Here is a 13,430-nt window from a genome sequence, read left to right as displayed (position 1 = left end):
AAATTATTTAGGGGTATCAGACTATAGGGGTTAAAGACATACATGATGACATCATCGCGCCATCTGATTCACAGAGGTAGAGGCAGGAACTTCCTATAGCTGAGCTGCCATTCTCTGTTGCTGGTAGCAGAGCTTCAGGAGCGCTTTATGCTGCTGATGGTAGAAAAAAACAATATAGTAAGGGTAAACTTTTCCCTCCACCATTGGTCTGTCTTGGCCCTATGTTGCTTTCCATTGCATTTTCATGGATCATAGCGTATGGTCATACCATAAACTACTCCCGCTTGACCTTGCTTTATAAACATTGATAGTACCTTCCTGGAGCTTTCTTTGGTCTGTGGTGGACAGTAAAATGTAACATTTGTAGGTATTTTATTGCATTACAACAACAAAAAGTGGCTTCATTATGGCTTCACAAATAATACATTGCCTATGTGATGGCTTACTTAAAATCTTTATAAGTTTTTGAAAAAGTGAGCATTATTTTGGGTGGCAGCTGAAGAGAATTATCACAATGGACCACAGCGCTGTATTGAGCCCTTGAGCATGACTGGACTCAACAGGCTTTTTAAAAAAAACACACAAAGAAGAATTCATGATTATCTTTTTATATACTATCTTAATTGTTTTTTTTTTAAATTATGATTTTTTGGCACATAGACTGGTGTGAAATGCATCACTAAATACCTGTAGATTGGGTTCAAAAAGCAATTTTTTGAGACGATCAAATATTTTCAAATTTAAATTCACCAGATTTAACAAATTTATCTCAAAAATTAGTTTTGCAGTGTATTGATTTGCCAAGTATATCAATAATGCAAGCCTCTAAAAGAACTGTGTGACATAATGAGGTTTTTAAATACATCATATAAAGATTACATACATTAGTCAGAACTAGAGTTGAGCGACTTTTACTTTTTTAGGATCGAGTCGGGTTTCGCGAAACCTGACTTTGTCAAAAGTCGGGTCGGATGAAATCAGCCGAAAATTGTGAAAGGTCGGAGGCCGACCGAAACACAAAACCCAATGCAAGTCAATGGGGAATCAAAGTCGGCAGTGAGTGGAGGACATGAAAACACCTACAGTGTCGATTTTCATGCCAAAAACATCAATTCTTATTTCTTAAGCTTGTCAATCTTAATTTACTTTAAAATAATAGTTAGGCATTGAAAACAGGGGGTCATTTGGCTAAAGTTGTGGAGGGGTAGGGCTGGCTTAAGATTTTGGTGGGCCAAGGAAACGCGGAATACGTCACGGCGGTGGAGCAGGGAGAGGTAAGTGTTTCATCTTTGCAAGTGCTGTGATCCTGAGCAAGCAGGGGGGGCCCACTCGTTGGCACTTGGCACTGGCACCGGGCCTCTCATAGTACGGCGGTGTGTTTGACGGCGGGTGGCGCCTCCCACTGCCAGAGACACTTTTGCGTACTATGAGAGGCCCTGTGCCAGTGATGTCGCCAACGAGTATGCCCCCTCACCTGATGAAGGAACCTGCATTTCCATCTGCACCTTCCTCTTTGTCCCCGTGTAAGGTGGTATAGTATGCGGGAAGGGGAACCTGACTTTCAGCAGGGTCAGATTCTGGCTGTGTAGAGGGAAAGGGGAATGTATTGGTCTGGGTCAATGTACCAGCAGACAAATCTAGCAGTGGCTGGGCAATGGGCAGGATGAGGAGGAAACACAGATATAGGCCCAAATAATAAAGTAGGCTAAATACAGTTCAAAATTGGTAACAGGACTAGACAGGCAGCATTGCTTTGTTCAGTGGAGGACAACTGTAATGAGTGGCGCAGACACAGTTTGTAGACCCACAATAAAAACGTAGGCTAAATGCAGTTCAAAATTGGTAACAGGACTAAACATGCGGCACAGCTTTGTTTAGTGGAGGACAACTGTAATGAGTGGCGAAGACACATTTAGTAGGCCCAAATACAAAAGTAGGCTAAATGCAGTTTAAAATTGGTAACAGGACTAAACAGGCGGCATAGCTAGGTACTGGGGTGGGCTCCTCTGCTGAGTAGCAGACAGTGGTAGTAGGCGCAAAGTATTAACTGGTCTAAATGGAGGCCAGGGCCCCTGTATATTTTAACTATCATCTATCATTTCAACAAATTTGTATTGGCAGTTCCATTGAAGGATTTAACAGCACAGACTACGCAGTGGTGGAGCAGGGAGAGGTAAGTATTGCAAGTGGTAGAGCAATGTTCGAGCTGGGGGGGAACACTCTCTCGTGGGCGGTGGTCCTGTCACAGGGTCCCTCATATTACAATGGTGTGTCTGACGTTGGTTGTGCAGCACCACATGACACTTCATGGTACTATGAGGGACCCTGTGCCAGTGCCGTCGCCCAAGAGTGGGCGCACCCACCTGTCCAGGCAAATGGCACTCGCACGGATACTTGCGCCAGGTTGTGACCACGGTCCAGTGAGGGGAGTCAGCCCAATTAGGGAGGTATAAAAATGGCCTATGGTGGACACTCAGCAGCTGAAAATGGCGGAATTGGAGAAGTCAGTAAGAGGAGGCCAAAAGCAAGACATTTTTCCGGCAAGCTACGTGTCAGCAGGGGAAGGTGGGGCAAAGTAATTTGAAATCCATGATTGGTTCATTTTAATGAAGGTTAGATTATCAACATTCTGGGTAGCCAGACGTGTCCTTTTTTAGGTCAGTATTGAACCAGCAGCACTGAAGACTCTCTGATAGCACACTAGAAGCAGGGCAAGCAAGCTCCTGTAATGCATATTCTGCCAATTCAGGCCAGGTGTCTATTTTAGATGCCCAGTAATCAAAGTGGAATGACCTGTGAGGGAGAACATCGATAAGGGAGGAAAAGTAGTTCGTAACCATACTGGACAAATGCTGTCTCCTGTCACTTTGAATCAATGCAGCAGTACCTGTCGTGTCAGCGGTGATTGCAAAATCACTCTACAACCTGGTCATAAAACCCCTCTGTCCAATGCCACTTCGTATTTGTGCACCTCTAACACCTCTGCCATGTTGCCCCCTACGGCTTGTGTGAGAACCATCACAGCCGCTGTGTGCTGGGAATGCCTGAACCAAACGGTCTACAAGAGTTGCTTGTTTGGTAGCCAATATTTGCTCAAGGTTCTCATGTGGCATGATATTTTGTAATTTTCCTTTATATCGTGGATCCAGGAGGCAAGCCAACCGGTAATCGTCATCAGTCATCATTTTGAAAATGCGGGGGTCCCTTTTTAGGATACGCAAGGCATACTCAGCCATGTGGACCAATATTCCAGGTGTCAATTCACTGCTTGTAATGGGTTGAGGAGCACTTTCTTGCAAATCAACATCGCTTGTGTCCTGCAAAAACCCTGTACCTAACCTTGCAAAGCCACCAGTTTCTATTGCCCCCTGTGAAGCATCCTCCTCCCGTAAATATTCATCCCCATCATCCTCCTCTTCCTCCTCTTCATCTGCCACCTCGTCCGGGAGAGTTTCCTGAGCAGACAATGGCTGACTGTCATCAAGGCTTCCCTCCTCCTCGGCTGCAGACATCAGCTCCTTAATGTGCATCAAAGTTTGCATCAGCAGACGCATTAGTAGGATGCTCATGCTTATAATCGCGTCATCTGCACTTACCAGCCGTGTGCATTCCTCAAAACACTGAAGGACTTGACAGAGGTCTTGGAGCTTCGACCACTGCACACCAGACAACTCCATGTCTGCCATGCAACTGCCTGCCCGTGTATGTGTATCCTCGCACAAATTAACCCCTTTACCCCCAAGGGTGGTTTGCACGTTAATGACCGGGCCAATTTTTACAATTCTGACCACTGTCCCTTTATGAGGTTATAACTCTGGAACGCTTCAACGGATCCCAGTGATTCTGACAAAGTTTTCTCGTGACATATTGTACTTCATGATGGTGATAAAAATTCTTTGATAGTACCTGTGTTTATTTGTGAAAAAAACGAAAATTTGGCGAAAATTATGAAAATTTCACAATTTTCCAACTTTGAATTTTTATGCAATTAAATCACATAGATGTCACACAAAATACTTTAGTAACATTTCCCACTTGTCTACTTTACATCAGCACAATTTTGGAACCAAATTTTTTTTTGTTAGGGAGTTATAAGGTTTAAAAGTTGACCAGCAATTTCTCATTTTTACAATACCATTTTTTTTTAGGGACCACATCTCATTTGAAGTCATTTTGAGGGGTCTATATGATAGAAAATACCCAAGTGTGACACCATTCTAAAAACTGCACCCCTCAATGTGCTCAAAACCATATTCAAGAAGTTTATTAACTTTTCTGGTGCTTCACAGGGATTTTTGGAATGTTTAATTAAAAATGAACATTTAACTTTTTTCACAAAAAATTTACTTCAGCTCCAATTTGTTTTATTTTACCAAGGGTAACAGGAGAAAATTGACCCAAAAAGTTGTTTTACAATTTGTCCTGAGTACAACAATACCCCATATGTGGGGGTAAACCACTGTTTGGGCGCATGACAGAGCTCGGAAGCGAAGGAGCGCCATTTGACTTTTAAATGCAAAATTGACTGGAATCGAGATGGGACACCATGTTGCGTTTGGAAAGCCCCTGATGTGCCTAAACATTGAAACCCCCCACAAGTGACACCATTTTGGAAAGTAGACCCCCTAAGGAACTTATCTAGAGGTGTGGTGAGTAGGGCTGAGCGAAACGGGTCGAGATTTTTCAAAAGTCGCCGACTTTTGGCAAGGTCGGTTTTCATGAAACCCGACCCGACCCCAGTGTGGGGTCGGCCATGAAGTCGGCGATCTTTTGAATCTGGAATCGGAATTCCGATACCGATTCCCGATATGTTTACGATATCGGGAATTGGTATCGGAATTCAGATTAAAGTGTAAAATAAAGAATTAAAATAAAAAATATCGCAATACTTACCCTCTGACGCGCCCTGGTACTAACCGGCAGTCTTCCTTCCTTAGAATCAGCCTTCCAGGACCTGGCGGTGACGTCGCGGTGACGTCGCGGCTTGTGATTGGCCGCGCAGCCGCCCATGTGACCGCTCGCGCGACCAATCAGAAGCCGTGACGTCACTGAAGGTCCTTCAAGCGCTGATTCTTAGGAAGGAAGGCTGTCGGAAGGAAGCAGGGTGCTTCCGAGGGTGAGTATATTCTTATTAGGTATATACTCACCCTCGGAAGCGCCCTGCTTCCTTCCGACAGCCTTCCTTCCTAAGAATCAGCGCTTGAAGGACCTTCGGTGAAGTCACGGCTCCTGATTGGTCGCGCGAGCGGTCACATGGGCGGCCGCGCGGCCAATCACAAGCCGCGACGTCACCGCGACGTCACCGCCAGGTCCTGGAAGGCTGATTCTAAGGAAGGAAGACTGCCGGTTAGTACCAGGGCACGTCAGAGGGTAAGTATTGCGATATTTTTTATTTTAATTCTTTATTTTACACTAAAATATGGATCACAGGGCCTGAAGGAGAGTTTCCGCTCCTTCAGACCCTGGGAACCATGGAAACCCAATGCACTGCATTGGGTTTCGAGTTTCGGCCGACCCCGACCCCGACTTTTTTATAGGATCGGCCGATTTCACTCGACCCGACTTTTGAAAAAGCATTAAGCTACTTACTGGTAGCGGCATTTCTCGGAGGCACATGACAGCACGACGAGAGAGGGGATCCGCCCATTAGGAACAGGAAACCTACAGATACAAAAGGGCGGTACCTCTCCCTTGCCTCAGTTGTATTTCAGAGTCTTGAGAGGACTACCGCGGTTAGTGGCACAAAAAATATACACTATATACAGATTATATACAAAATTTCAGCCATATATTTGGAACTGGGTATCATATGTGAGATATATACAACTATAGGAAGTGCAACCCCCACATGAATAGGGAGGGAACTAAGGGTGCTGTCATGGGCCTCCGAGAAATGCCGCTACCAGTAAGAAGCTTAATGCTTTACTCGGACTCCCATGACAGCACGACGAGAGAATTACAGAGATGTAAGGTACCTTAGGGAGGGACTATGGCTTGTAGCACCCTTAACCCGAATGTGAGATCAGAGGAAGCCCCCAAATCCAACCTATAGTGTTTAAAGAAGGTGGACGGGGATGACCATGTGGCCGCCTTACATATCTGGTCGATTGATACTCCAGACTTTTCCGCCCAGGATGTAGCCATGGCCCTGGTGGAATGCGCCCTCAGATTCGGCGGAGCCGGACCCCCACCTGCAGTATAAGCCAAAGAGATAGCCTCCCTAATCCACTTTGCTAGCGTGTATTTTGATACCCTGAGTCCCTTTCTAGGATTTTGGAAAGATAAAAATAATGCATCATCTTTCTTCCATGTGTCAGTAACAGATGTATTCTAGCAGGCATCTCCTAACGTCTAATGTATGGAGTAGTTCTTCCTTAGGGTTAGCAGGATTGGGGAGGAAGGATGGTAAAATTATCTCTTGTGACCTGTGAAACCGTGATGATACTTTTGGTAAATAGGCTGGGTCCGGTCTGAGGATTACTCTGTCTGGTAGAAACTCTGTATAAGGGGAAACCCTGGAGAGAGCTTGTATGTCTCCTACTCTACGGGCAGATGTAATTGCTACCAGAAATGCTGTCTTAAGGGATAAGGCCTTAATTGAAGCTGATTGTAAAGGTTCAAACGGCTCTTTAGTCAATGCTGATAGGACTAAGTTGAGATCCCAGGGCATAGATCTATCTTTATGTATGGGTCTAGACCTACTAGATGCTTTAATGAACCTTGAGATCCAGTAATTATTGGCGATGTTACAGGAGAATAGAGCCCCTGGGGCCGAGACCTGTACCTTTAGAGTACTAGTGGATAGACCTAACTAAGCCTTTTAGCAGGAATTCTAATATTTGTTTTATAGGTATTCCTTCTTCTAATTTGAAATCAGAAGAGGCCAGAAACTTTCTCCAGGTCCTGGCGTAGATTGTTGTGGTTATTTGCTTCCTACTTTTCATAAGGGTTTCAATTAAACTCGGGGAGAACCCTTTGTTTTTTAGTAACGCCCTTTCAAAATCCATGCCGTTAAATGAAGGTTCTTTACTTGCGGATGACTGATCGGAACCTGGAAGAGCAAATCCGGAATCTCCGGAAGCACCCAGGGATCCTCCACTGACATGATCCTGAGCCAAGTGAACCAGGCCCTTCTGGGCCAGAATGGGGCAATCAATATAACTCTGGCTCGATCTTCTCTTATCTTCCTGACTACTAAGGGTAACAGGCCTAGTGGAGGAAATGCATACGCCAGCTGAAAATCCCAATTGATCAGAAAAGCGTCTACCGCTAGAGGATTCTCCCTGGGATTCAGGGAACAGAATTTTGTTGTCTTCCGGTTGTCCCTGGTAGCAAATAAATCCACTTCTGGATGTCCCCATTTATGGACAATCTGATCGAACACGTAATTGTTTAGGGACCACTCTCCTTGCCTCAAGGTGTTGCGGCTTAGAAAGTCCGCTTTGACGTTTTCTTTTCCTCTTATGTGTAGAGCGGTTAGGGATAAGAAGTGATTTTCCGCTGTCTGGAATAGACGATCCGCCACTCTCATCAGTGACTCGGAATGAGTTCCACCCTGATGATTTATGTATGCGACCGCCACCTGGTTGTCCGATAGGATCTTGACATGATGACCCTGCAGACATATGAGGAATTTATTCACTGAAAGCTCTACTGCCATTAACTCTTTATGATTGGAGGAGGCTGATGTTAGGGAAGGGGGCCATAGACCCTGAACCATCATGTCATCTATGTGTGCTCCCCAACCCGAAGGGCTAGCATCTGTTGTTATAACACGTGTTACCTGAGACACCCAGGGAACTCCCGCCGATAGGTTTTTACTGACTAGCCACCACCTAAGAGATGTGAGTGCTCTTGGACCTAAGGTAATCTGACTCTGCAGGGACCCCTGTAAGATTCTATCATTAGCCAGCACCTCGGATTGTAACGGTCTGGTGTGGAATTGGGCCCAACGGACAGTGGGAATGCAAGAGGTTAAGGAACCCAATAGTGACATAGCCTGTCTAAGGGTCATGGATGGTTTGTCAATTGCCTTAGACACCTGTTGCTGGATATGTAATAATTTGTCAGGTGGAAGACAACACTGTTGGGATTCTGAGTTTAGTAACATACCTAAGAATTTTTGTATTTTTTGAGGCTGTAAACGAGATTTCTCATAATTTATGATCCACCCCAGCCGCTCAAGCTTGGAGGTGGCTGTTTCTAGCTGGGACAGGCAATGGTCTGCTGAGCTCCCTACTATAAGGACATCATCCAAGTAGGGAATGATCAAGATGTCGGACTCTCGTAAGTGCGCCATGACCTCAGCCACCAGTTTTGTAAATACCCTAGGAGCCGCTGATAAGCCAAAGGGGAGTGCTCTGAACTGGAAATGGCGAATGCGACCCCCCACTGACAGCTACTCTCAGGAACCTCTGGAAATCTTCATGTATCGGAACATGATAGTATGCGTCTTTAAGATCTACAACTACCATGAAACAGTGAATAAACAACATTTTTATTGCTGAATTAATTGTTTCCATTTTGAAGGATTCATTAACGAGGAACTCATTAAGACATCTTAGATTTATGATCGTTCTGAAAGATCCATCTGGCTTTTTTATCAGAAAAAGAGGAGAATAAAATCCCCTTCCTCTTTCTGAATCTGGGATTTCCACCAATACATTTTTAGAGCATAAGTTCATGACCTCTGCTTCTAGAGCTGCTTGCTCCAGGGGGGAGGAACGTAAAGGGGTTAATTTAAATTTTTCTCGAGGCCAATGATTAAAGTCCAGCTTTAGACCTTTAGTAACAATGCCTCTGACCCATTTACTGTTCGTAATGTCAAGCCACGCTGAGGAGAATGCTGACAGTCTACCCCCCACAGGGATCGCTAGTCATTGGTCCGGTTTTTTCTGATCCTTAGAGGAACGGCGAAACATGTAGCCCGTACCTCTACCGCGTCTGTCTTCCCATCTGAACCTTTCTCTAGTGGGAGAGGACCCGCGTTTCTTCCCGCGACCAAACCTTCTTCGATTAAAGGGTCAGCGGTAGGATGCCGAGTACAGACTGGGAAACTTCTTTTTGTCATCGCCTGCCTTCTCCAGTAACTCATCCAGCATTGGACCAAAGAGATATTGTCCCTCGCACGGAATGGCGCATAGCTTAGTTCTGGACTGAATGTCACCTGACCAGCACTTTAACCATAGGGCTCTGCGAGCCGCGTTAGATAGTCCTGCCGCTCTAGCCGCCATTCTGACAGAGTCCACAGATGCGTCCGATAGAAAGGCCGCAGCATTCTGGATTGTTGGTAGCGCTTTCAGAATAGAATCTCTGGATGCACCGTCCTTAAGCTGAGATTCTAATTGATCTAGCCAGACCATTAATGACCTGGCTGTGCATGTTGCAGCCACGGCTGGTCTGAGGGATCCTACCGCCATCTCCCAGGTACCTTTTAGGAAGATATCTGCCTTCCTGTCTAGAGGATCTTTGAGGGACCCCATATCCTCAAAGGGTAATGAGGCTTTCTTTGACGCTTTTGCTACTGCCGCGTCCAACTTCGGGGCTTTATCCCACGTATCCACAACCGGATCATCAAAGGGATACCTGCGTTTTAAAGCTGGCGGTAAGGCCCCCTTTTTTTCCGGTTTTTTCCATTCTCGGAGGATCAATTCTTGGATCTTCTCATTTACCGGAAAAGATCTATGTTTTTTACGATCTAATCCACTAAACATCAACTCCTGTTTTGAGGGCTGTGATTTGGGTTCCTCTATACCCATCGTGCCTCTAACTGATTTGACCACCTTGTCAATTTTATCCAGGGGTAGACAAAATCTTCCAGACTCCTCATCTGATGAAGAGGAGAGAGGACTAGAGAGATAGGTACTTTCTTCTCTTTCCTCTTCTGAAGAATTAAAGTCCAGAGAGGACTTATGCTTCGAGCTTTCTGCCTGGGATAGGGACCTTAGTGATTCTCTCACTTCCATCCGGATCATTTCCCTTAGGCCTGCCGGATTCACGGACTCTTCTGCTACCTAAGGAAGGACAATATAGGTGATGACTACTATCTGACCTAAAGTCACTTCCACCCAACCACTCCTGTAGACCTCACCGTCTGTTGTATACAGGGGGCACATAACTTTTTAGGACAAGAGTCAGGTAAGGGGACTCCACAGAGGGCACACTCCTTATGTTTTGATTTCCCCGTACTCTTCTTCCCCTGGAAAAATAAAGTATAAGGGGCTGCGTCACAGAGTGAACTTTCACGTAGATCACTTACCCGTGCGCCAAAGTAAAGTACCGGAATCCGAGGGGGTTCTTTGCTAGTCGAAGCTCTAGATCCCTGTTCGGATGAGCTTTTGCGACTGGGCTGGTCGCCTCTATCCTTCTTGGGCTTCTGACGCACCTCGTCTGACAGCTGCTGCTGCTCACCACCACTCTCCATGACGAATTGCGACCAAAAGCAGGGTTCTGACATTGCCACCTGCTTAAATCCCCCTTGGATCCGGTCAGCAGATGGGCCAGCGCTATCCCTATTGGCTCCGGACAACAGCAGGGAGGGCAGGAGGGCTGTTGGACGAACCGGCGTCCAGATGCGATGGGCGCCGCCATCTTGGATCGACTGCGCATGCGCAGACGTCCGGCGACCCGGAAGCGGCTACCAAACTCTGCCCCGCACCCGGAAACGCTCCAGCACACGCTGAGAGCGGCGCAGGACGCCGGGGACGGATCGGTAGCGCTCCGGAGCTCACTCCACACATCTGAGCCCGGCACCCGCAGCCATGCCGCACCGCTGCGCCACCAATGGGAAATACTTACCTGCGCTGACGCTGATGGATGCAGGAAAATCCTCCGGACTCCGCTCCCTGCTGCGAACGCCACCGACGTGCAATCCAGCAAGGACCACCGTGGCGTCTCCAGGGATCTCCGCACCGGCCGAGGTAGGAGACCCCCCCGCTACCGTAATCGGCCGGCCGGCCTGGGCTCCTTCTGTAGGCACCCGTCCCCTCAGGAACAGGAAACCAACTGAGGCAAGGGAGAGGTACCGCCCTTTTGTATCTGTAGGTTTCCTGTTCCTAATGGGCGGATCCCCTCTCTCGTCGTGCTGTCATGGGAGTCCGAGTAAAGTCAGGTTTCGTGAAACCCGACCCGATCCTATAAAAGTAAAGGTCGCTCATCCCTAGTGGTGAGCACTTTGACCCACCAAGTGCTTCACTGAAGTTTATAATGCAGAACTGTAAAAATAAAAAATTATATTTTTTCACAAAAATTATCTTTTCGCCCCCAATTTTTTATTTTCCCAAGGGTAAGAGAAGAAATTGGAACCCAAAGTTGTTGTACAATTTGTCCTGAGTACGCTGATACCCCATATGTGGCAGTAAACCACTATTTGGGTGCATGGGAGAGCTCGGAAGGGAAGGAGCGCTGTTTGATTTTTCAATGCAAAATTGACAGGAATTGAGATGGGATGCCATGTTGCGTTTGGAGAGCCACTGATGTGCGTAAACATTGAAACTCCCCACAAGTGACACCATTTTGGAAAGTAGACCCCCTATGGAACTTATCTAGAGGTGTGGTGAGCACTTTGACCCACCAAGTGCTTCACAGAAGTTTATAATGCAGAGCCGTAAAAATAAAACAAAAATTTTTTCCCACATAAATTATTTTTTAGCCCCCAGTTTTGTATTTTCCCGAGGGTAATTGGAGAAATTGGACCCCAATATGTGTTGTCCAATTTGTCCTGAGTGTGCTGATACCCCATATGTGGGGGGGAACCACTGTTTGTGCGCATGGGAGGGCTCGGAAGGGACGGAGCTCCATTTGGAATGCAGACTTAGATAGAATGGTCTGCAGGTGTCACATTGCGTTTGCAGAGCCCCTAATGTACCTAAACAGTAGAAACCCCCCACAACTGACCCCATATTGGAAACTAGACCCCACAAGGAACTTATCTAGATGTGTTGTGAGAATTTTGAACCCCCAAGTGTTTCACTACAGTTTATAATGCAGAGCCGTGAAAATAAAAAATCTTTTTTTTCCCACAAAAATTATATTTTAGCCCCCAGTTTTGTATTTTCCCAAGGGTAACAGGAGAAATTAAACCCCAAAAGTTGTTGTCCTATTTGTTCTGAGTACGCTGATACCCCATATGTGAGGGTAAACCCCTGTTTGGGCACACGGGAGAGCTCGGAAGGGAAGGAGCACTGTCTTACTTTTTCAAAGCAGAATTGGCTGGAATTGAGATCGGACGCCATGTCGCGTTTGGAGAGCCCTGATGTGCCTAAAAATTATAACTTAAACCCTATTCCAAACACACCCCTAACCCTAATCCCAACAGTAACCCTAACCACACCTCTAACCCTGAAACACCCCTTACCCTAATCCCAACCCTGTTCCCAACTGTAAATGTAATCTAAACCCTAACTGTAACTTTAGCCCCAACCCTAACCCTAACTTTAGCCCCAACCCTAACTGTAGCCTTAACCCTAGCCCTAACCCTAGCCCTAACCCTAACCCTAGCCCTAACCCTAGCCCTAACCCTAACCCTAGCCCTAATGAGAAAATGGAAATAAATACATTTTTTTAATTTTTCCCTAACTAAGGGGGTGATGAAGGGGGGTTTGATTTACTTTTATAGCGGGTTTTTTAGCGGATTTTTATGATTAGCAGCCGTCACACACTGAAAGACGCTTTTTATTGCAAAAAATATTTTTCGCGTTACCACATTTTGAGAGCTATAATTTTTCCATATTTTGGTCCACAGTGTCATATGAGGTCTTGTTTTTTGCGGGACGAGTTGACGTTTTTATTGGTGACATTACCGAGCACGTGACATTTTTTGATCGCTTTTTATTCCGATTTTTGTGAGGCAGAATGACCAAAAACCAGATATTCATGAATTTCTTTTGGGGGAGGCATTTATACCGTTCCGCGTTTGGTAAAATTAATAAAGCAGTTTTATTCTTCGGGTCAGTACGATTACAGCGACACCTCATTTATATCATTTTTTATGTTTTGGCGCTTTTATACGATAAAAACTATTTTATAGAAAAAATAATTATTTATTCTCAGGACTATAACTTTTTTATTTTTTTGCTGATGATGCTGTATGGCGGCTCGTTTTTTGTGGGATAAGATGACGTTTTCAGCGGTACCATGGTTATTTATGTCTCTCTTTTTGATCGCGTGAACTTTTTGTTCGGCGGTATGATAATTCAGCGTTGTTTTTTGCCTCATTTTTTTTTTTTCTTACGGTGTTTACTGAAGGGGTTAACTAGTGGGTCAGTTTTATAGGTTGGGCCATTACGGACGCGGTGATATTAAATATGTGTACTTTTATGTTTTTTTTTTTATTTAGATAAAGAAATGTATATATGGGAATAATATTTTTTTTTTTTCATTATTTAGAATTTTTTTTATTTTTATTTATTTTTTTTTTTACACGTTTGGAA

Source organism: Ranitomeya imitator, chromosome 7 (genome assembly GCF_032444005.1).
Source record: "Ranitomeya imitator isolate aRanImi1 chromosome 7, aRanImi1.pri, whole genome shotgun sequence".
Classification (NCBI taxonomy): Eukaryota; Metazoa; Chordata; class Amphibia; order Anura; family Dendrobatidae; genus Ranitomeya; species Ranitomeya imitator.
The sequence above is the reverse complement of the archived record's forward strand: the minus strand, read 5'-3'. Positions refer to the sequence as shown.